Source organism: Poecilia formosa, unplaced genomic scaffold, assembly GCF_000485575.1.
Source record: "Poecilia formosa unplaced genomic scaffold, Poecilia_formosa-5.1.2 Scaffold119, whole genome shotgun sequence".
NCBI classification, from domain to species: Eukaryota; Metazoa; Chordata; class Actinopteri; order Cyprinodontiformes; family Poeciliidae; genus Poecilia; species Poecilia formosa.
The window spans coordinates 1,397,822-1,423,019 of NW_006800058.1; positions in this window are offsets into that span (position 1 = coordinate 1,397,822).

A 25,198-nucleotide genomic window follows, 5' to 3' on the forward strand; every position below is an offset into this window, starting at 1 on the left:
AGGAGAGATAGGGTCCTGACTCCTATATCAGGACAAAATCTTAAGCCCATCACCTTCTCTGTTTGCAGTAATTGCAGGAGCAGTGTGGACTCTGCGGGGGAGAGAAAAAAAAAAAGAAGGCAAAGTAAAAGCCAAATCAAAAGGCTCAGCTTCAATCCACTTGACCGAACGGGTCAACGGAAATAAATGACTTTCCTTTGACCGCTTGTACATCCATCTCCTCAATGTCTCCATAGTCCGGGGCCCTATCTTTGTGCACTACTGTTCTATAAAATGAAAACAGACGTTAGTTTTTCTTAAATAAAGGCAACCTTCTCTGTCTGTCGGCTCTAGTATCAGTAGGAAACCATCCATCTGCCACTCTGTGCACCCTAAAGTCACCTAAAGTTGCCGCTTAAACCCACACAGAATGCATGAGAGATCACCCAAGACTTTTTAGTCACAAGGGCTTTCAATGAAGGGAGATTCCTCTACAGATCTCCGTCTACACATCTGGCCCTTTCAAGTTTGACGATTCTTGAGTGTGTGCGCGGGGGCAAATCCATTCCTTTCCCCACCTGAGAAATTCCGAGAAGAGGGTTAAATTGGCACAGGCAGACATGGCAAGTGGCAAACCAGATGGCTTTCTTCTCGCCACCGTTTCCTCTCCCATAATGCTCCAGGAGCATGGCACATGGAGCGCACACTACAACGTTTGCTCCTGTGGGAAGAAGTAGCTACAGGGTGCTCATTTTGATGGAAAGAACAAGCCCGAGTCTTGCACGGGAGCACTAATTGTTCACCAGATACCCTGTTCCCCCCCCCCACCACCATCTTGTAGTCCCTTTTTTCTCTTCTGAAGCATTAGAGAACACACGGAGGGGCGTGTGGAGGGAGCCGAACAGGATTTGCATGAAGAGTTAATGATACCTGTCCTTCCTGTTTAGCCACCTGCCTCGTTAGCCACCTTGCAACCGCTTGCCAAAGGACTGGACGACAAACCCGATTGGAGCTTTTCATAATGTCCTCCTTCCTGGCTCCCTCACTTCTTTATTCTTTTTATTTGCTGCCCAGGTGCCAGATGGAGCCCGTCGTCTCTGCTCCACCCCCGGGGCTCTGTCTCTCCCTTTGAGTAGGTAGAGCAAGACCTGCTAACACTGCTGCAGCCAACACACACACACACAAGCAAGTTTACCTCTTTTTTTTCTTTGCATAACTTCCCCATCCCCACCTGCTTGCAGAGACCCTCTTTTTGATTTTCTCCCCAAATCACAGGAGCATGATCCGCCTGACTCTCACCACGGTGATTTAGTGGAACTCTGCTCGACTGCAGTGAACATTTCTCCCTGCTTTCAGCCATGACTCTGCCTCAGGAACATCTATCCGAGGTTATCTCCAGTTTGATGGTGGAGAAGCAAAGCAGTTCTCGTGTTCATTTACTTTGACCAAAACGTGTGGAGTTGCCTAAAGATGTTGCAAGACCAACTGTCCAGGCAGCAATAAAAGCTCCACTAAAAAGCAGAGAACTTGAAATCACCCACTGCACCTGTCCAGAAGGTTCGCCTGGTGCTGCGGAAGAAAATTGTTTTTATTTTGGGGCATTTATATAAATACATTGGCGTGGTGAGTAAATTTAATGCGTCTACAAAAGTATTTATACAACATATTCAAATTCTTTCGAATTGCAACAACAAAACCTTTTTCTTTTGATTAGATTCAATTGAAATTGATTACATTTTTATACAGATGGCCAGACCAGCACGGTTAAAATTTTAAGGGGGAGCACAGGTAAAAAAAAAAATATATATATATAAATAGATGTTCTTAACTGTATTTTTTATTTTATAAATGTATTTCTTGGGTTTTATATTTATGTCTTGACTGAAGCAGACGACTATGTATGCCAGTGTGGTGGCCAACATTTTTCAAGAAGGGGCAATGGTCTCCGATGGCTACATGTTGGGGGCGCCACTGTCCCAACCTCAATTCTAGAGTAGTTCAAATTTCATTATTTCATTTTCTGTTAAGAGGTAATTATCTACATAATGTGTTACTAAAATAAATGGACTTTTCAATGGAATTTTAACATACTGAATGGATTTCTAATGTGACTGAGTTGGTGCAGACATGTATGTCTGCTCTATATATTTACAGTTTGAAGAATTGCAAATGTCAAAAATATCAAATGTTATTCATAAAAGGAAGATACGGCAAATCCATTTGCACACAGTGAGACATTTACTGTTAAATCTGAATCTGACAATCCTTTTTGCTGTCTGTGGATGGCAGAGGAGAACATGAACAGAACAAGACCGACAGTGAAAATTTCCTTCTATATCAGGCTTTTGGTTATTATTATGCAGCTGAAAACTGAGCAGAGCAGCTGAGTCATTCTTTTTTTTCCCTCTCTCTCTAAATGCTCTAAATTATACAAATATGATCAAAAATTCTTCAGTCTAAGCAGTTGTGGTCTGAAGAAAGATAAGCGCCGCCCTGGAAAATTTCTCCACCTTCCCTGGTCATACTGAAGGTTGCCATCATTCAGTGTAATAGGTGAAAGCCAAAGCAAGTGCTGAGAACAACAGCCTGCCATTCATCACTATTTTACCAACACTTGTATGATTACACCAGGTGTCATTGACGAACATAAATCAGGAAACTAAACCCCAGAGGTTATGGAATAAATCAGCAAACATTAGCAAGGTCTCTTCATTTTTTTAGATAATGGAAGACAGGTTTATAATCATCTTACATTCCACCTAATATAGAACCCCTTGGAAAATAAAGCACCGTTTTTTTTTTTTAATACACTCACAAACTTGCCTGGTGATGCGCCTGAGCTGTGAATAATCGCTCCGTGTGTGCACGTCGATATATTTCACCACAGACGGGTCAAAAGGCATTATCCATGCCTTCCACTGCCGCCAAGCAGAGTTGATGCTTCAGGTGTTTGTCTATGTGTGGGGGTGTGCACGGCCTGGATCTTGTGTGTACGTACATCCCAGGGTGTTTCTATGTGGTGAAACGTGCCGGCTCTGGCTAGCGCAGCACCGCAGTGATGTAATTGGCTTTTGGTGGAGAGGTAAACAGGACTTCAGCCATGTGGAGGGCAGCTGAAGGCTGACCTTCAGCAAAGACCGGACTGGTCGCCGCCTTGGGCGTACTGCTGATCAAACTGTCATCTAACTGCAGCTTTCACTCCGGATGCTGTTGTTTGTTTATTTATTTATTTATTTATTTATTTATTTTACCTGTTAAGCAGAGAAGAGCAGGGTGTGGGGAGGTCCAATGATCAAGATCCAAGGGTCAATATCCCCATTACTCATCCGGATCACTTTACAAGTCAGACACCTTCCTCTGTGATGACTGGGTTCCTCCTGTGATCGGGTTATCCGTGTTTCTCCCTCTGATTGACTCGGCGGTGTCTCTCGGCCACGGCGGGCTGCTGCGTGCTGGTGGAGGTGTGATTGTTACACGTCGGCAGATATGAAAGCAAGACACCCGCTGAGGGCTTCTAAAAGGTGTTGAAGGCAGGGTGACGTGTTGAATGAGGTTTTTACCTCCCTGAGCGGGAGGAGAGACCTCACTCTTCCTGGCCGCAAGCACATCAATGATCACAGCATCTTAGATTTAATACATGCTGTATTATTGTCATTCCAGAAGGTGTAGTAGTTACAGTGTCTTGCTAAATAATTCCCTCCCCTTAAAGTTTTCCACATTTTATTTTGTAACCACAAACCTCAACTTATTCTTTTGGCAGGAGTTTTTTTTTCTCTCGTTTTTGATAGAATAACAAAATGATGGATACTGTGAAGCATTTAGCCCCACTGAACCAAAACTCAAAATCTCAGCAAACAAGGACAAACAGGACAACTTTTACATGAACACTCCACTAAATAGGCTTTTATAGAAGACTGAAAACAAATATATAAGCAGTCCTGTTTGCAGTTTGACATTAGGCATGTAAAAGACACAACAAACACATAAGGACAGTTCTCAGTCAGATTTGACTCACATTGAGCTGTCAGCTAGGACTGAGGTCGCAATTCGTCAAAACCTAGACCAAGCAGACAAAACAAAACAAACCAAAAAAACACACAAAAATGAAGGTAAAATGTCTGGTCAAAAGAAACTCAACCTTAAGCCTAGTTTACACACTGATTTCCGCCTTCCCACAATATCAACCCTCCTGCAATTTTAACAAAGTTTAAGAGCACTGATCCCACGTGCGCTTATGAGTTTTTTTTTGTGTGTGTGTTGTTTCAGGAACTGATGGTCTATCAGTACAAACCCTCTACCTCCCCAACATTATAGTGCTTTATCAAGTCTGGAGCACCCCAAAGCCCTTCACACTACATTCAATCATTCACGCCCACTGATGGTGGTGAGCTACAGGATAGTAGCCACAGCTGCCCTGGGTAGACCCATGTACCAGACCCACCGGTGCATCGGTCTGGTGACACCATGCACCAGTGTCACCAGACCGTGTGGCCAGCACCAGAAGGTAAGGTGGGCGAAGTGTCTTGCCCAAGGACACAACAACCAAAAAGGTTTGACACACAGGAGGCAACATCGCTCCCCCTCCTTTTATTTCCAATGGAACTTGCAGAATGAGGCGACAATAATTTGCTTGCCAAGCTACCAGTGACATTAATACTTGTAATATTAAAGCAGGATAGCAATGTGACACAAGAAGGTTGAAAGCTAGACGAATGGCATTTTCGCCAGAAGAGGAAGTAAATATTCATATGCAGGTCCACACCTGCATAAGAAAGGCACTAAGATTGTCAACAGTAGCTGAGAACTTTATATACATGTACCAGATGAAAGTAGTAGGGAAGAAAATAGCAACGTGTGGGTAAGTACTTGTGGTATAAATTGAGAGAACGACCTGCAGCTAGCTGTAGGGTGCTCCTGTCAGCATCATTGTGTAAATAGATATTAGGGCTGACCAATATTTCATGAATTTACCATTATCACAGTATCTCCGTACGCAATATGAATATTGCAAGAAATGCCTGAACTGCAATTACATACATATGATGCATTCAGGCTCCCTATGCAAGTAATATTTTTTTTCTTTAATCCAGCAGAAACGTATCAGGGGCACATTGAGATGTCCTGATGAAATCATTGAGAGATTATAACTAAAATGTTTCATAGCCAAAACAGTAGATGCAGCCAGATCAGACTTGTTTTTTCTTTCAGCTAACCATGTTGTTGAGACTAAAACATGCATTTCTTTTCTGGTTAAGCTTCTAAGCGTCTGGGGTTATGTTTGCAATAAAACCAAAGCAGAAAGACTAATATTGTGTAGATGAGTCATACAGTTATGGTGAAATTCACCAATATTATCTTGTATTGCAAGTGTTCCAAATATTACCCAGCCCCAGTAAACATGAACAGTTTATTGTTACCTTTTTTTTTTGTTTGTTTTTTTTTGTTTGATAGTTTGTTGTACAGAATTAGGTAAGCGAATAATGATTCATAAAATTTCGAAGCGTTCTCCCATCCGCCACAGAGGCTGGAAAAAGTTGAATTTCCATTCACCACTACCATGTATCCACTCAAATGCACATTGCTCTCGCCTCATAACCATCTGGTTTGTTATACTGTATTAATGGGAGGCAATAATGGCCCCTATGCCAGGTTTACAATGGCACTTTGTGATGGATGTTAGAGACTTTAATTGGAAATAACAAGCCTGTTATTGGTGCATCACTACCTTATAATATAACTGAAATGACTCCAAACACACAAACACACACACCGGCACTGGAAACTAGAGGACGTGGTGGACCAGTGTTATTGAGAAAATGCTGTTATCATGATTATGAAGCACTGCCAGCTGCGTCACTGCTTCCCTCCCCTGTCCTGGGCAGACTCTTCTGATAAATACAAAGAGCAGTGAAGTGAAGTGTGCTTGATTAGCCTCGGCTAAGATGGCCGGCGCTGTATGCTGATGACTTTCTTCCACTCAATCTTAATTAGCGAGTGGAGATGCTTCCGCAGGTTTCATGAGGTCAAAGCCATTAATTTTCCAGCTCAGCAGGGACCTTTCCCACATCGTCTTTTTTTTTTTTTTTTTGTATTGACACTTGGGGATAATCATATCTGTGACCTCTCTCTTGCTCGGCTACGCCTCTTGCCTCTCGCCAGGCGGCACAGTGGCCGCTCTCGCCTGAACTGTGAGGAAATCGACGCCCTCCAGTACCTCCGGCTATACCCAGGGAAAAGATGGAAGAGAATCAATCCAATCTCAAGTTTCCCCCTGAAACAGGAGGAGAGAGAAAGTGAAGTCGTGTTAGTTAATGCGGCCACCGACAGATAAAGGTGTTGGACACAACAGCTCATATGCCACGTAGCTACTTTTGTTCCCGACGCATCAGCCGTAACACACTGATTGCCAGGATGATAAATGGCGGCACTGGGAGAGTTTCCCAGAGCGGATAATGCAACAACACAAAAGGATGAACTGTTTGTAGTACAACTGATGTTTCTGCAGTTGGGATATTTTGAGTGACATGATAACAAGCTAATTTTAGCTTCATTCAAGCTAAAGAATTTAGTTGCTTGTTTAAGCAAAGTAGGAGTCGTCTTCTGAAATATATATGTTAATATTTGGAAGCATTCAATTCAGTTTAAGTTTATTTAATTAAGAATAGTACATTAGACTATCTTTAGACAGTGTTGCATGTTGAAAATAAAGCAACCATTATTTTGTACATTAGTTTTCTAGCTAGAGACTAATTTACAAACCCGGTCCTTGGTTGGACCTTTTTTTTAAGACAGGAAAATTAAAATTAAAGCTTCCCGACACACAGATACTTGTGCTGAATTTCTTTGGCTATTGACAAGAAAAACATGAACATGCATATAAAGAAAAACTAATTAACCACAACAAAGTAGGTTGACATCATTGTTGACATATTTGTTTTTGTTTTAACCATTGGGAATGTAGAGCTATTTAACCAGTGAAGACAATGTAGCTTGAATTCAGAAGCATTTTATTTTCAATTCAAAGCTTGGAAATGTTATGAAAAACCTATAAAAAAGTTTTCCTAATATGACCTTTTGAGATTAGAATTTTAAGGTACTTTTACACCAGAAACATCAGAAGGACTCAGAAGTTACTGCTGCAACTGAACAATGTCATGTAGTTACAAAGGTACTTAGTTGGGTGGCGCTAATCACAGAAAGCTGCCTGGAATTGGCAGGAGTGACATACCCAGCCTGTTGGGTTGTGCACATGAGATGAATCCTGCAGCACAGAACAAGACGGTGCCGAGGACCAGACTAGCATCTGCAGCTGTGGCTTGGTTGTAAAGATAACAAGTGAGGTTCTGTGAGGATTTCAAAAGTTTCAGATCACAGACCATATCTGTTCTTGAATTGCCAATGTAAGAGACGTAGCTTCCTCTCCTTGGTTTGCCGACTAGGCTGTTGCACTCCCACTGTTGGGAGAAAGGAACAGAGTTCAACTGGAGGCAAACGGTTTTCAGGGAAACTTGTCTGCATGTGGAAGTAGTTTATTGAGATCTGTTCTCAATTACGTCCACACATGGACCTTTAATTTAGATTATCAACCTGTCATAACCTACAAATCCATGACATATCGGCTTTGTTTTTTCTATCTGGATTATTTTAATGACATCAAATGTTGATATCAGTAGATGTCTGATGTTGAAAAAAACAATAAAACAAAAATATTTTTCTCATGTTTAGAAAATAGGTACAGAAATTATATAGATATTTTTTCAGGATTAGTTTTAGAAAATGGACACTGCCCACAAGAAGAAATGTAAGTTAGTTGAAAAAAATAAGCAGAGGTATTAATAACCATATAATTTGTTATGCCTGCTTGATTTCTACAATTACAAAGATGTCATCTGGGAAGCAATATGTCCGTTCTAAAATGTTAAAAGCTAGCACACAATTTTCTTCAATCGTTTGCATCTTTACCCAAGTTAATAAATAATAGACACATGTAATAAATATTCTAATTCATAGCACATGATGACTTGCTGGATAATCAGGTCCAATGTTAGAGGTTTGCTACCATTAAACTGCTACAAGTTAGAGTATTTTCATAGCTAAAAGCTAAATGAACATCAGCAAACAACTTTTAATGGCTGAAAACTTGTGAACACATTTTGCTGCAGACTGCAAACACCCACATGGAATCCTGGAGGCAAGACTCCCATCCTTTCAGACTTTTGGCTGGCTCACATGCACTTAATATTAAGGTTGCTGACAGACAAACACATTTTATAATGGAATCAACAAATGTTTAGAGTTCGTCTAAATGTAGCCAAAATGTGTGAAAATGAGAGATGTGGCCACTTCTCTGCTGCAGATCCATGACTGCATCTCGATGTGTTGGTAAATTTAGATCCCCACCCCGAATAGCTACACAGATATTGTTTACGATATAAAAGGTTGACATTTCCAAATGTTTCTAAAACAGCCCATTTGTTTACAGGAGAGAAACCAGTTTATGTGAAGCGTCGTGTGTTATGGGAACAGGGTGTGCAGACATGACAGGAGTTGATGTTAATGATTCGATCCACATAAGATACGGTATCAGATACATCAACACTCATGACGGTATAAGGAGCACTGTGACCTTGGCTTGAAATATTACATTTTGAGACCAATTTTTCAATTGATTTATGAGTCCAAACTATGTAAATGGGATTTTATTGTCTACATATGAATGTTTACAGAAGGGTTTTGTATTGTAAAGTAGGCCTGTCACAATAAGCAATAAATCAATGATTTGCATGATAAATTAAAACAAGCTCAATAATTTGTTTTTCTACAAATTATTGAAATAAAATATTGTTTTTCTCTTTTCTCTTTCTCTTCTTAACACAACTGGTCTTTAGTCTGGAGCTTTGTTCTCAACTGGCCCTTTTTGACGTACAATATTGTTTAGAGAGAAATCATAATTCATTTTATTTTATGTTTGTTTTTTTTCCTGTTCATTTATTTTAGATGTTAAATGTTAAATGTTCATTAGAATTTAAAGTTTATTGATATTTGAGAATGTGTTCTTGTCATTCCCATTACATTACTTGAAAATGGTCTCAAAACAACAATGTTATCGTTTCTTTCAATAATGTCCGGGATGATTTATCGTTCAGCAAAAATGTATTATTGTGACATGCTTATTATTTATTATTGTGCCTAAAAAGGCCCAGCAGCCTGATAAAGAAGGTTGGTGCTGATTCTGTTCTGGTTCTGTTTGGGGACAGAAGATGATGATGCAAAGAGGGATTCTTCATAAAATCAAGAAAATTATGGACAACCCTGACCATTCTCTCCTTAAGAGTGTCTTAGTAAAACAGTGTCTCCAGTCAGAAGCTTCTTCAATTTTGCTGTAATACAGACCACTACAGGAGATCCTTCCTGCCCTCTGCCATCACTGTCTAAAATAACTCTTTGAAGACTTTTGAATATGTTATAACAACATTTAACTTCCCTGTGGGCTCAATAAAGTATTTTGGAATCTGAAGAAGATGATCAATATCACCAAGCAGGTGCAGATGGAATAATGTCGAAGAGTTAGGTACTTCACGCTCTAAATGAAATCACCCACTGTGCAGTGCTTGTATTAAACATTCAAAGGATTGTATTCATTTTTAAAATGTGTAATTTTCCTATTAATTCAATATTTATTACTGTAAAATACCATGAACTATTAATAATATGAATTCCCATTTTCAGCTAAGCTGGTTTTTATTGCGGCCAAAGTGTGCATCGTTTAAATTACATCTCCAGCTCAGTGGGAGACCCGGACTGTCAAAACCTCAACATGCAGCGTAATCAGTGTGGTGACATAATGAGGACATGACATATTCTCGTGTATTTAAGCATCTAAAAGTGATAGTTTATCAATGTCAGAATATACAAGGGGTGTGAGTGAACTTCCAAATGTCAGTGGCTCCAGATCAGAGTGATTAATTACAGCGTTCAGACACGCGGAGGCCTTCCGGCGAGGGGAAACACGAACAAAGACAAAACACAAGCGAGATAAAATGTGTTGAATGTGAGGAGCTGTGATACAGTAAAGCCAAAATGCCTGCCTTGGAAAAGATGAATTAACTCGCAGAAAGTGAAATCCTTTATCATACATATTCTGGCTGCAGACATCAGAGAATCAGTCTGGTACTTTTCTCTCATTTCTCTAAGGGACGCATACCTGAATGCCACTGCAGTCCCGTATCTCTATCTGGCGTTAGCTAAGGACTGTGTGGAGTCTCCTGGGCGGACGTCTCCCCTGGAGGCAGGTCGGTGCGGAGGGACAGCTTGATGGAGTGGCACAGGGTGGTGGGGGGACAGACCGCACAGCCAGTGGGCGCTGGACTGTGACACATTACCGTTGAGAGGCGGCAGCAGCAACAGGGCCGCTCACAGGAAACCTATTACCGGGATCCACAGCTCAGCTGTACAGAAAGGCAAATGGAGTGTTGCTTACCTGCAGCCTGATCCAACACCTTCACTGATACATATACTCCCTGTATTAGTAATATTGTGCTCATATATAGTGACATCTAAACAAGGATTGTGATGTGTGCATAAGACTGATATATTGGGGAACACAGAGCTTTCCAAAAGTATTCAAACCCCACCAGTTTTTTGCATTTTAGCATGTTACCATTGGGAACTTTAATGTTTTGTTTTATTGGGATTCCATGTAAAAGACAAGTGTAAAGTAGTGTATAAGTCTTTAAAACATTAAGAAGTTTATTTTGCCAGCAGATCTGAAAAGTATGGCATGCAGTTGAAATCTCTTTGGCAACAATTTGTAGAGTAACCCGATGCTGCAAGTAGAGTTGGAGTTTTTCAAGGTACGTCTGTAGAAGCTTATAGTCAGACGGAGGTTTTTTTGTTTTTCAAAACTTTCTTTGAACATTTTGCATACGTTGAGTCAGATTGAATGGAGAGTAACTCCATCCTGGTTTTGATTGAAGCAAGGACAGAATTTGATATATTGTTCCCTTCCTTTGTTCCTTTGAGCTGATGTGCTGATGGTAGGCAAACCACTGCCACATTACCATACGTGGCAGTGGTTTGCAGCTTCTAACAGGTTTCCTTCTATAGTTGACATCAGATGTTTCCATTCACCAAATAAAACACCTCCACCCATTTGTGGTGATGGAATCACATCTGAACCTTCAGAGACACATAAAGACGATTATAAAGCTGAACTTCTATCACCTGAAGAACATTTCCAGGGTTAAAGGACTAATGCCATCAAGATCTAGAGAAACTCAACCATGTGTTTATCTTTAGTTCAACGATGTCTTTATAGGTTTGTCTAAAAACTTAGACATCTGCAGCTGATCCAGAACGCCGCTGCCTGCGTTCTCACTAAAACCAAGAAGGTAGAGCACCTCACCCCAGTTCTAAAGTCCTTCCACTGGCTCCATGTAGAGAATAGACTTTAAAATATTCTGTTAGTTTATAAATCACTGAACAGTTTTGCACCACAACACACTAAAGATCTGCTGTTGTTGTATGAACCTTCCAGAACCTCTCAGGTCTTCTGGTTCTGGTTCTGGTTCTGCTCTGCATCCCCAGAACCAGAATCAAACATGGAGAAGCAACATTCAGCTTCAACAAGCACTACAAATCTGGAACAAACTTCCAGAAAACTGCAAAACAGCTGAAACACTGAGTTCCATTAAATGTAGACTAAGGACTCACCTGTTATTAATAATTAATATTTCATATAATTCTGGCCTGGATTACAACTTTTCATTATTTCACTTTATTCTGCCACTGTAATGTAATGTTTCTTTTTCTGTTTTGTGAGTTTGCAGCTGTGCTTTCATTTCCTTTCCATTATTTGATGGATTGAACAGAGCTTTGTGAAATGGTCAATATGTGCAACGTTATTTTAAACCCTATCAATGCTTTAAGCTTCTCTGATGTGTTGCTGCTTGGTGTTTGTGATGCTGTTTGTTCACTAGTTTTCTAGGACTATCAGAGAACAAGGGAGAGACTTTAGTCCCGATCAGTTTAATCAACATTAAACAACATTATTATTAACTGACAATTCTCACAAGTTGATTTCCATCAGTCTGCCAACTTCTGACTGTAAGACTATTGCCTGCTTTGTGAGCCATGCATATGTACATAGACCCCTCGAATATCAAAGCAGATTAGCATGTGTTCATCTTGCGCTTTAAGGAATTCAGGCGCTGGATCCGAGGATTTTTGAATTATGGGAACTTTGAAATCTCTGCAGTGGTATGGTAATCCAAAATCCAAAGGACTGCTAAAGTATGTGAATGAAAGCACGCTTGAAGTAATTATGATAGAGTACAATACTGTTTTGCTTCCAAGCACACATACACAGTATGGGGAAGGAAAAAAAAATCATGTTTGGCTGCCCTCATGTGGATTTGAAAAACATCAATGGATTATCATAAATTTGTTTTATGGGGAAAAGGCGTTAGGAATCGAAGAATGTGAAAAAGAGATTATTACAATCTCAGAGTGTCTGGGGATTTCTCACATCACTGTTTCTATTTTTCTTCTATAGAGAGATGTGAGGAATGAATTGAAGTGTCAGGGAGGGCAAAGGAGGAATTCTCTGCAGAAAAAGTCCCTCTGATGTCGGAACAGTGGTTAATAAGAAATAGTCTCGCTACGTGCCAAATGAAAATAAGGAGGGTGTCAAAAGGCTATTCTTCACCCACACAGCATTAACATCATTTAAGATAAGGCCTGTTGAAATCATACAGACACCCTCTAAAGGGAAGCCAGCACTTCCCTGGGTTTGCAGCTCCACATCAACAAAGTAACCAAAGGACAACTGAACCACGGCTCTGGCAGCAAGGATTTCAGTCGTAAACATAACATGATCTGAATGCTTTATTTAACACAAAAGGAACTTTTTTACATTGCTCCTGCTAAAACATCATACTGTACATTGATAACTGCAGGTATTATTTTAACGTTCATTTTGTTACCTTGGTGTGAAACAAACACAGAGAGAGCAAGAGAACTCAGGGTGAGTGTTGAGTCACTCTGTTTAAAATAAGAATCAGCGCTTTTATGTTGATAGTATTAATAATCATTTTCATTGTTAGGAAAATTGTGGCTTCACATGTTTAAAGCAGTCCAGATCCATAATAATAAAAAAAATATTGCTACAAATTTACAAATCAACAAGCACAACTTCAGATGTGAGTGATGATTTCCTCTCACACATTTCATTTTGGTTTTGTGTCTCTTCAGTTAATCTTAATGTCTTTATTTGACTTGTTTACATCACAATAAAAAAAGTAGTGTTTTTGTGTTTGGGATAAGTGAGTTCTTCTTTTGCTTTGTGCTTCTCAGCAATTTAATTAAGTTCCAAAAATAAACCTTATATATGAAGATTTATGACAGAGACTATACTGTGATTGGTTATTTCCATGCAATTTCCATGTTAAAAGTTAAAAGAACTTTCAATAAGATTCTTATACACAGTGTCCAGTGTGTCCACAATACTTCTGTTTTAGCTTGTATCTGTTTTCTATTTTAGGTTGCATCTAATTTCCCAATTTTACAATGATCTACGTTGGCTGAAAAACACAAAATCCTATCAATAACAACTTGCTCATGATTTATTTAGAACTGTGTTCTTCTGCTATATATATATTAAGAAAAATTAAGTTCATTATTTAAAGTTATGGTCAGCAAAAACACTGAAATATTTCTGACTGAATGTAAGATAATGCCTCAAAGAGCTATGTGTTTTAGGGCAAACAGCATGGTGGCATGTTGTGTAATGTGCTGCACTCAGTGTTGCCTGATTGGTCGAAACTGGACTTTTTTTTATCATGTTAGGCTGGAAAAAGCAGCTTTGGGTGGGTTGTTAAAATTTTCACAGCATTTTGCGGGTTTTTACAAAAATAGCTGTCACTGTGTGGCAGAAAAGCACAAAACCTGTAGAATTTAATAAAGTGCTGTGACACTGCACTCATTTTATTAGTTCATCTATTTTGAAACGTCTCGAACCTGTTGTACTTGACATTGTCCGTGATTAATAGTCACTGCTAATCAAGAGTCACTTTTTAGCAGGATTGTAAAACAGAAATTCCATTGCAACTTCATGAATTAAAAGAACATGGTGCCATAAAAAAACACAAGTGTCACTTTTTCCCCAAGAGTCAAGAGCTTTGTGTGGATGAGTTTCTCTAGATCTTGCTGGGACATTAGTCCTTTAATCCTAGAGATGTTCTTCAGGTGATAGAAGGCCGACTTTGTAACTGTCTTTATGTGTCTCTGAAGATTCAGGACTGAGTTAGTGTTTAGTTAGTGCAAGCAGCAAGGTGGCATGGTATGTGGCATTATGTCTTCACTGCTATTTAGCAAAACATACAAGAATGGGTGTTTGAAGTGGAACGTCTAGTAAATGGACTTTTGAGTTGCTTAACTACCCTATGCTCTACTGTTTACACAAACCTTAGCATGCTAACTGTCCTTTCAAAAGAGCATTACCAAATAACAGAGATGGATGATACACTTCAGTATGGAATGCAATATTCATTGTGAAAGGTTCTCCTTATATTCTGTCAATCTTTTGTTTTAATAATTGTTGGAAGACATACCGTAGGAAAACATTACATCGCCTTCCTATACATTAAAACACTGTAGTATTCACTGTGATCAGCACAAATGAAAGGGTTCTACAGAGTTTTATGGTCGTCAGAATCTATCCCCACATTCCACCGCAGCTCTCAGAATGTCATGAATACCTAAAATATTCAGCACAGCTACAAACACGCTATGACTCACATGTTGTAGCAGAGAACAATTCTAGCATCACTAATCTCACACCACACTGTGCTAACAGTGAAACTTACAGCATCACTTTCCGTTTCAAAGCTTCAAAGAAAGTATTCGACCAATTAGAGAAACTCAAGATTGTTGAAATTTCAATTCCAAATGGTCAGTTACTGTTTCTACGTGAAAAAAAACAACAACAAAAAAACAAGAAAATGAGATGGTGCCATCATAAGAAATTGAGTTACCCAGTCATGCCACAACACACTAAAAAGAGACATCATAAGATACTTGACATAGATTGGAAACGGTGTGACAACAGATTCAAAGTGAAGAGTCTTAAGAATTCAAATTATTTGTGAATTCACATATTAAAGGGCTCAGCTTACAGTGCAACGTTTAAATCTATTTATTTGGAGCCTTTTATTAAAGGAAAATTGGCAACACAAAACAGATTACTGCTTGTTAATGTCTGCTTCGATCTTGGCTCAAAGGGTGTGTGAGGATGCCATGTCTGGTGGGGTGCCATCAAACATTAAAGGTAGAGAGCAAATGTTTTTTATGTTCATCCCTGTGACAGTGGGGGTTATTTGGGTTATTGCTACACACAGCTGTGGTGTTTTTGTATGCTGCTTTTATGTTTGTGTGTGTAAGAGAGTGTGTTTTAGCATTTCTCCATGCAAGACCTAGAAGAGTGGTGCTGTTTAGTAAATGTGACTGGCCACCACAAAGACATGAACACGTCTACTTTGGCATTTTGAGTTATTTACAGATTGTGAAAGTGTGGAGTCTAAGTTTCCAATGATGTCAAACCCATGGAAATAAAAAATAAATTGTTCTTTATTACCAAGTGTTATGTACAATAAATAACATTTAGGGCTATTTGTGATTTAGAAGCGCAATTAAGGAAAAATAGACTTGAGTTGCTTTACCAGAAACAAAAAATAATTTTCTGCACCAAAAGCAGATCATCATACATCACCGAGCAAAGTCGTAAAAAGCAAATAACAGTTCTAACTAACCGGAGCGATTCCTACCACTAACCGTTCAAAAGAATTCAGTCGCTAGTGAACGACACATTAACACTGAGCAGATATAATTCATCTTCCTCTGATCATAAAAAATTCCTGGAGTTGTTTTCTTTCCACCAGTATCCTCAGCTTTTCTTTTTTGTAACCTGGTTTTAAGCCAGTTTTCCATCATTATTTTTAACACAATCCTGTGGTAAGCTAACTAGCATCAAATAAATAGTTATTTACGTGTAGTACCTCGTGACCACTAGGGGCCGCCCGTGGACCACCAATGGTCCAGGGACCACAGTTTGAGAAAGACTGGTTTAGAGATACGGTGTGAATTAAGTTTTGGCTAAGATCTCTTTATAAACTCCTGCTCTTTCTGACTCTCCGCCTCCCTCCACTAAGTCATCACAAAAACATCATATATTAACATTTTACCAATGTTTTTACCAATGTTTTATTGAGCAGTAGCTGCTATAATGAGCTCAGCAGATGTGCAGTTTCACCAGGTGTCTACTAGTTGCTGCTGGCTAGTCTGAAGGAGCTGAGTGGAGGAGGCCTGTTCTGTGAGGCAGAAGCTGCAGCTGTTAAGAGGAGCTGCGTCTTGAAGGTGGCACTAGCTTCACCCAGGTGTTTTGCACAGCTGAATAGTTGCTAAATAGTTTCCAAAGACTCAAGGCAAGACCCCAGGTATGTTTTTGATCAGGAAATAAAATTATAACATGATGTAAAGCTGAAAAAGTTGATCTTGCATGAGCTCACTCAAGAAAAAGCTTATAACTAGATAAAATAAGCCAATAATGATGGCAAGGTTAGTTTGAAAACAAAATTAATCTGAATTAACATGATTCAAGGTTTAAAAATGTAATAATTCTACAGAGGTTTGCACTAGGACATTGGTCAGAACAGCAAGTTTTCAATTAATACGAGCAAGTTGTTAGCTCTGGCAACAATACAACCGAACAAAGATTAGAGTTGAATTAAATAGATGCTCCTAAGGAGATTTTGACATCTGGAAATCTGGGTTGCACCACAGATGGTTTATATTGGACACAAAGGCAGGACAGCATCCCCTTATGGGTATTACAATGGGATCAACAGGAATTTACAAAGTAATCCAAGAATTCCCTGGGAATAACACGAGCCGAACGTTATTCTATGGCTTTCCCTGTTTATTAGAAAGATGTCAAAAGAGCAGCATCAATCCACGTCTGTGCAGAAACGATATGTCATTTTTGTCTCCTTCCACATGCATTCATCGTTAAGCTTTCGCGGCGCTTCCTTTCTCTTATTTATTTATTTTTTTTGTATTTTTTCTTTTTTTTTTTTCTTGAGCAAGCGGCTTGAAGCTGTCAGAGCCTGCGCGCCGATAACAACCTGGGGTGGAGAATGACACCTTGAGAGTGACAGATGAAAAGGATCCAAATTCTCCCTGGAGCCAACTGTATGGAGCTGATACAGGCTTCTCCCCGTTTCTCTGCCCATAGCAATCCACCACATTAACCTTTTTAAATAGGGGGTCAAGCCTTAGTTTAGACGCCAGACCCTTTCCCAAAACTCAGAGCAGCAACAAAGAGACGGTGGAGGAAAATTGACTAATTGTCTTTCCAACTTGAAGTGTTTTAATCTATTACCACAGACACAGTGATAAAGAAGAAGTAGAAGGGCATACAGTGGAGAGTTTTCACGGTAACTGAAAAGGAAAGTGACTCTAGGCAACCACCTTCTGATCAAAGCTCTTAAAGTATTCTTTATGAGCTCCCAACTACGATGCTGATAGCAAAAAAGTGTTTGGTTCCTCACAGATTTGTTCTGTTTTTGCATGTTTCAGATGATCACACATATTTTAATATGAAATAATGACAACCTGAAAAAATGCATTAAAAAAAAGATTCCATGTATTAAAGGACAAAAATTTTAAATCACAACGGCCTGACCCTATGAAAAAAATCTCCCTAAACCTAACAACAGATTTGACATTGGAGGGTTTTGAACATGCACAGCATGTTTAGGTTTATGTCACAGTTTGTTATTTCGACTCCAAAACCTTAATTTGGATGTTTTGTTTGTGCTATTTAGAGGCAGATTTGCTAATGTGCCTCAGTTTTTTGCTATGCAGTATAACGAAAGTGTATTTAAGCTTAAAAGTCTGCAAGGAGAAGAATGAATGGTTCCGTCAGTCAGTCAGCTCCTGAAGCTGCACAGAAGCGCCAAATGATTTCACTGTGACCATCAACATCTTCCAAACTGTTGATTAGCTTTTTATTTTTTATTTTTTTATATAGATCTAGATTTGTTTGGATAGCTTTTTCCCCCTTAGAAAATAACAAATCATCATTTAAAAACAACATTCTGCAAGGGACTTCAATTCCTTAATTTTCAATTCATTAATTTCATAATAATAGACAGCAATTTTATTTTTCTTCTACATACAAAAGTGCCAAGCCGGAACTTTTATTTCGTGTTTCTGGTAGGTCCGTAAATCTGACGTCAATCACAGCAAGCAATCTAGCGTCCTTTTGGCACACTGGGAGTAAATTTTTCCTTAAAGAAAAAAAAACAAAAACTAAATGATCTGATAGGATACTAGAAGAGTGTGCAAAACATGCACACTTTTCCATATTTGTCTGATGTTACACACAGCTTGATGTTCTGAAACGCTCTGACTAGCAGAAACAGAAGAAATCGTTAAAGCGGCAAAATCCTTTCGCCAGAACCAAACTAAGACTTCTTGACTAGAGTTGTTGAGGAAGACTTTCTAGCAGTAAATGTCTATTCCATATGCGTGCTCAAGAATCAAACTCTTAAGAGGAGAGGTAGCGGGTCCTGGCGCCGCATACATCCTGTGTCATTCTGATATTTACCCTTATGGTGAAGGACACCGGGAACAAACTTCCCCCTCATCCCTTCAATTAAGTGCAAGCAGCTCTTGGATTGAGGACAGCGGTGGTCTGGCTTTTATGAAGGTTGCTGACATTATAAGCGACGCGCATTTCTTACTTCTTGAGGTTGAACTCGAGGAAAAGGTAAAGGTTGGGTGACTCACACGCCGATGTGGAGATTAGAGATCGCTCCCCCGGGACAAGTGTCCCCCCTCCCCCACGTATACTCCGGACTCTGCTTCTTCCGTCTCTTAGTTTTGCTTTGCTCTCGTGTCTTCCCAGAGTGAGGTCCCATGCTGTGCGGCAGATTGAAGATGCTGCGTTTGGAAATCAACTGCTTGGCTAGGTAATTTGGCTAATGGACTAATCTCAGCTAAACTTTTGTAAATGAGGGTTTTATGAGGTGACTCTGAGAAAGAAACATTTCGCCAATGTCATGGATGATAAACATGCAATTGAGCAATCACATTGAGATGAAAGTCGTACTGGAGCTGTAGGGGAATGGAACTCTGCGTCCTTATATCTCCCCATGGTAATGGTGTCTCGATCTATTATATCCATGTGCAATCTCAATTGGATTTTTTTTAGACCCACTAAATCACAGAAATGACTGCATATTGTTTCTGGTGATGGAGGGTACTTGAAACTTAACTTTTGTTGCAATATCTTAATTGTAAGGAACATTTCATTTCAGGGATAATAAGTTCCATTACCATTTTTCAGTTATCCTCAGCTCAAAATTGTTAAAGAAAATGTCTATACTGGAACCTTTTTTTTGCTCTTTAAAATGAACCAGAAACATTTGTCATACACCCAGGCTTGGTAATTTTGGGAAAACCAATTTTGCATATTTTGCCATTCTCTGCTCCACAGTAAGCCTCAGCATAATAATAAAAAAGCAGGTTCTAAAATAACATTTTGACTACCTTACACCATTAGTCTGCCATCCTCAGCTTATTGGAGGCTGGAAAGCTTTGTCACATAGGAGCCTTACAAATGACCCACATTTGCAGGAATGAAATTATTACTTTTCTCTTTTTTTTTGGTATTTAAATAAAAAATAAAAATGCAAATGATGCCAAACATGCTGCCAGCCACTCACCTAATGATTTAAAAGCTCCAGCTTTGATCAAGGCGTTTTTTTGTTTTTTCTGTCTGTCTTTCTTTCTGTCTTTCTTGCGAGTACATCTCTGTGGCTTTTCTCATTCCCTGTATATCAGTCATTTTCACTTGTCTCTCTCTGAAGTGATAAAATCACAGACCTCATTTGGAGATTTAAATGAATCCCATCAACCAATCTTTGGCAGACAAGAGAAATGGGCAAGCAAGCTGAGGCAGATTCAGAGAGTTCCATCTGACTTTAATTTAACACAGAGGCATTACTAAATTTAATGACTTTGCCTGAGCTGTGTTCTTTGCATCTGTATTTTTGGGATTATGACTATCATAGCTTGGCGCCCAAAGCCTTGGGCCGGCGGGGCGGCCCGCGGCTGCACCGTCGCCGACTGGAAACCCTTATTGTGTCCTTCCTCCCCTAAGCTCAGAAAAGCAATTTCAAGCAGTGACATAAACTTTGATGCCGACGTGGCCGCCGAATGAACCGTCAGACAGACAATATGTCGTTTCTGATTAAGACTAACCGGCGGTGTGATGAAGGAGGACGGGGGGCTGGCCGAGGTCTCTCGCACCATATCTGCTCAAAGGAACTCCAAATTGTCTCACCCTGGAGGTCAAAAGCACTCTGGATGCAAAAATCTTCACACAAATGCACGTGCGCGCGCGTCTTGTTTGCCTGCTGACGGTGGATATTGCGGATCCGTGTCCGGTCCTGAAGTGGAGAGCCGGTGATTGGCAGGTAAATGGCCGCTCTGTTTACAACGTGGCTGTCGGACTGCAGAGCCCGCACTGTCCTTGACCCACAGCTCTACCTGAGGCGCATACAGTCGGATTAAACGCCCTTCCCATCGAAGACACCCAGAGGACTCGACCCTTTTGGTTTCCGCTGCAGTGATAACCCTATATTTCATCGACACAAACAGCTCAAAGATAATAGAGAGGAACAGCTGATGTGCTACAGATGCTTTTTCTTTTTTTTGCTATTGTGCTGCCTGCATCCATACTTTTCTTGATTTATAGCTCAAACTACTGTAGTCTTGTTTGCCGATTTGTCAAATAAGAGGTTTATCTCTGAGCACTCTAGATAATTCATTTGACAGCATAACATAAAAGGCTTGTGTTTCTACTGGTGACTCAAGAGTTTGATGTGAGCTTTTTAAAAATGAGCCACAGGCTGTTTATGTTGGGAAATGTGTTTTTCTTGGTGTGCTGCGGTTCTGCGAGTGTCCTTTCTTGGTTGTTTCCCACAAGAGTTCAAATTCCTGTGCAGTCCTGCAGGCTGGAGGAAGTGGGGGAGCCCACAGATTGACAGAATGGAGAACGGCGCCTGGAGGAGGCCACAGCGTGTGTGTTTGGAGCAGAGCGTGCGCATGGACACAGTGTGTGTTCTGGGAGCTCTTCTCCTGCAGGTGGTTCTCTGATGGCGACTGGAAGGTTTACATCCACCAAACCCCCTGGAGTCTAATAAGCTCTGGAAAAGTTTTATACCTATGTTCCAGTGGCCCTTCTATCTTCAAGTCTTCCTACAAGTCTACAAAGACTTGTAGAAAGTCTGTCCATAAGTACATTACATTTCAAAAGTTCTTATACTCCAGGAATCTTTTCCACATTGTTAAAAGTACATAATTTGACTTTTTTATTGGTATTTTGTGTGATGAACAAATAAGGTGCTCCTGAAAATTGCAAAATAACACAAATAGGATCATGAAGACCAAGAAACTCAGCCGGGGTGTCTGTGTATTCTTAAGTATTAAAAATCTTAAATTAAGACTTTATGAAAGTCATAAAAAAAACATGTTCACATCACATGTCTGAGCTAGCTAGCTGCATAGAAAACTTTTTTGCGTCTATCATGGGTGGATGCAAATTTATATTCATCTAAAATTAAGGCTGTCTTAAATTCACAAGCTCTTAAATTTAGTTATAGTAGTATTGTAAATGTAGCATATTCTATAATTTTTTTTTCCACTGGTCTTTTCTGTCGGGGAAAGTTTGAATGGCACATAAATCTATTCATTGTGTTCTGTGACTAGATGTGATTCAGGCTGCTGCTAACTAGTTGCTAACATCCCTGTGCTCAGTAACTAAAAAGTTAGCTAGCTAACTAGTGAGTTTTGTGCTTATCATGGGTAAGTGCTGTCTTCATAAAAAATGTAAGTTTGTGTCATGAAATGGGTAGACTGTGGTGAGGATGGACACGGCCTGACCCAGGTAGTAGTGAAAGTGATGGTTTAATGAGTCACAAAAGTATACAGACATCCAGGCAGCGCAGGTGAGCAATAAGGCAGGGAGCCCTGGTAGCAACTGGTACAATACACGACAGCATAAGGACAAGGTGACGAGACATGACAAACCACGACAAGGATCCGACAGGGAGCAGGGGACACAGGCGGGGTTAAATACACAAGGGAGTAATCAAGGTAAACAGGAGACAGCTGGGGACAACCAGGGCAACACAGAGACTCGATTAATTGAAAAAAACACACACAAAATCCAAATCCTCACAGTTTGCTTTAAATCAGCTAATCACAAGTGTTACATTTTGCTGTAACAGGACTATTACAACACATTTGTTTGTTTGGAGGGAAACGGTACCAGAAGTGGAGTCAACTGAGCAAGTCAACTTAATCTTGTATGTTCTTAAGGAGTACTTTTTTTCGGTGGATTTTTCTGTTAGGCAAAAGCTTGAGTTGTGGCAGACATTTTCATTGTGTTCTGTGACTTGAGGCGATTCAGGCTACCGGGAAAATAGCTGCTTATAGCCAACGGTCTTGCCAGCTAGTGAAAAATCTTAAGAATTAGCTAGCTAAAAATGCAAATTTATTAACATTTGGGTGAACTTTGTCCATTTTTACCATTGTCTCACTTCTTTTGCCAACTAATAAAAGGCTGTAGGTGTATTCCGGGTGTTAAGGCTGTAGAGAACCATATTCTGTGTGAGAAGCACAATGCTGCTGCCAAAAACCACAAACAGACCCCAGAAATGTCAGCTTTTGCTCGACTACAGCCAATGAATAGTTTAGACCCAAGGATATGTAGAATGGCCTAGTCAAAGTCTTAACCGAAATCCACATCTTCACAGATCTAGATAAAACTTCTTTTTTTCTTCTTACTAAAAAAAGGTGCGCAAAGCTGACAGTGACATATGGGAGAGGGATAATGGGGAAGTCCTGTATGCACCCGACCCCACCCCCCCAAACCAGTGCACCCCACCCACCACAGCTGGAAAACACCTGCAGTTAAGGTCACAGACCCTCCCTCCCGCCAGCCTGCGCTGCAGCATCAAAGCTCCCCCTCCACCCTCCTCACCCGCACCCTCCCTCCGGTTGACTCTCCGTGCTGCTTTTTGATCATTTGTTTACATCACAGAATGCATTTTTTACGGCACGTCCAGATTCTCTTTGAGTGTTTCGCTTTCGCCCTCTGGGGAACATCACAGCGCTCTAATCCGCCCACTCTGGAATTGTCTGAGAAGATACGTGGTTCTTCATCTTTGAAATTTCTCGAGCCCTTCTTTGAATTTCCATTAGCGCAGCCACGATCATTTCATTCCCCACAGTCGGTGATGAAACTGCATGATTATTGATGTCTACCAAGAGTAATTTAAATAACTCTCAACTGTTTTGGGGTTCTGTTCTGCATTTCTTTCTTTCTTTTTTCCCATGTGTTTTAACTCTTATTACAAACATGGAATGACAGTTGGTTTGTGCTCATCAGCCTTTATTACCCAAGCTATTTAGCCAAATGGTAACTACTATGAAACTGTGACAGTCCTTAGCATTTTTGTGTGTATGGCAGATGGAGACAAAAAATGTCATCAGTGGAGTAATCTGTGGAAGTCTTATTAGCATGTGTGCATAATCTCAGAGCATATGTCCTTTAAATTTAGCTAATGACATCTTTAGCAAGTCTTTGCTGCTTTTTTTTTTTGGAAGAAGCTTTATTTGTGGTGATTTTGTTTCCTCTGATAGTAGAGAAGTTGTCTCAGGTGAAACACAGTTTTGTTCCAGGACGGCACAGTTGTTTGTTTATTTATTTATTTTTTTATAAAACCATTTATTCAACAAGATAATTTCCTTAGCTGTTGCTCAGCTGCTTTAGGCTTGACACACTAATGTGGTGAGAAAACTCTTGTTCTCACACCACCATTGTAGTGGAATCTGAAAAGAGCTTTCTGTATGCATCACTGATTCCTGGTAAAAGTATTCATGTTTTTCCACATTTTAATGCACCAATGTATCTACATGACTCCCAAGCATCATCGCATTGTGTTTTATTAACTTCGTATTCTAATATTCTCTCTAAAAGTAGTTCAAACTAAGTTTCTGTCTTCACAAATGAACCTCCTGTTGCCATATTTGATTCCAAACAGGAAGTTGTTGTTGTTTTGAAGGAATCTTATTGGCAGATATAGATTTTAGCCTTGCACTACACTGTCCTCTATGGGTTTAGCATGTATAAAACAACATTCAGGGAGGGTTGTGGTGGGTTCATGCAGAGGAAAACTTTACTGGACATATTTTGTGTGTATATTACTTTTTTTAAAGATGCGGCGGAGATATTTATTTTCATAAAGACCCGACTAGGTGCGTACAAGGCCAGAAATTGAGAGAGCACACAGTCGCTAACGTATGCAAAAAAATTGCATTCCACCTGAGCTGATGGATTTTGAGCAACAATCCTAATTAACCAAAAAAACCTCCACATGCCTACACATTCTCTGCATTTATGAGATAAGTGACTTTTGAAGACAATGGGTATCAAAAGATTTTAGTTAATAGTAAAAAAGTACAAAGGGCTGAGTACATCGGTTAGATTTTGTTACAAAAAAAAGCAAATAAACTATGTTATGATGCACTACTTTAGTTTGGTCTGCCACATAAAAACCCAATAAAAACCATTAAAGTTTGTTCCTGGGACGTGACAATCAGAAAAAGTTAAAAGCGTATAAATACTGTTGCAAGGCACTTTCTCCTGACCACTGCAGACATCCTGCGCTGTCACGCTGTGACCAGAATGTTTTGACCCTTGTCAAAGTCACTCCAATCCTTACACTTGCTGCACTTGCACATTTTCTTCCCTTGCAGCACAACAGCTTCAAGGAGAAAACGTTCACGTGTTGCCTGAGATATAAGCCTCTCTGCCAGATTTCAGGGCAACGATATCATCAGTGCCTTTACGTTCCATTGTCAGCGGACGCAACGTTAGACCTGATTGGACAGTAGAATAAGGACGTTTGCTGTTTGTAGTTGCACCTAATCTAAAACTCTGTAATGATTTGACTGGATGCAACATATTTTAAAGTTGTCTGTTTTTTGTTGTTTTTTCTTTGTTTTTTTTTGTCCCCAAGGACTGCAACTAGTAATTACTCATTTTATTGGCACAATTTTATTTTTAATCTGGTATTTCAAGTGTGAAGAG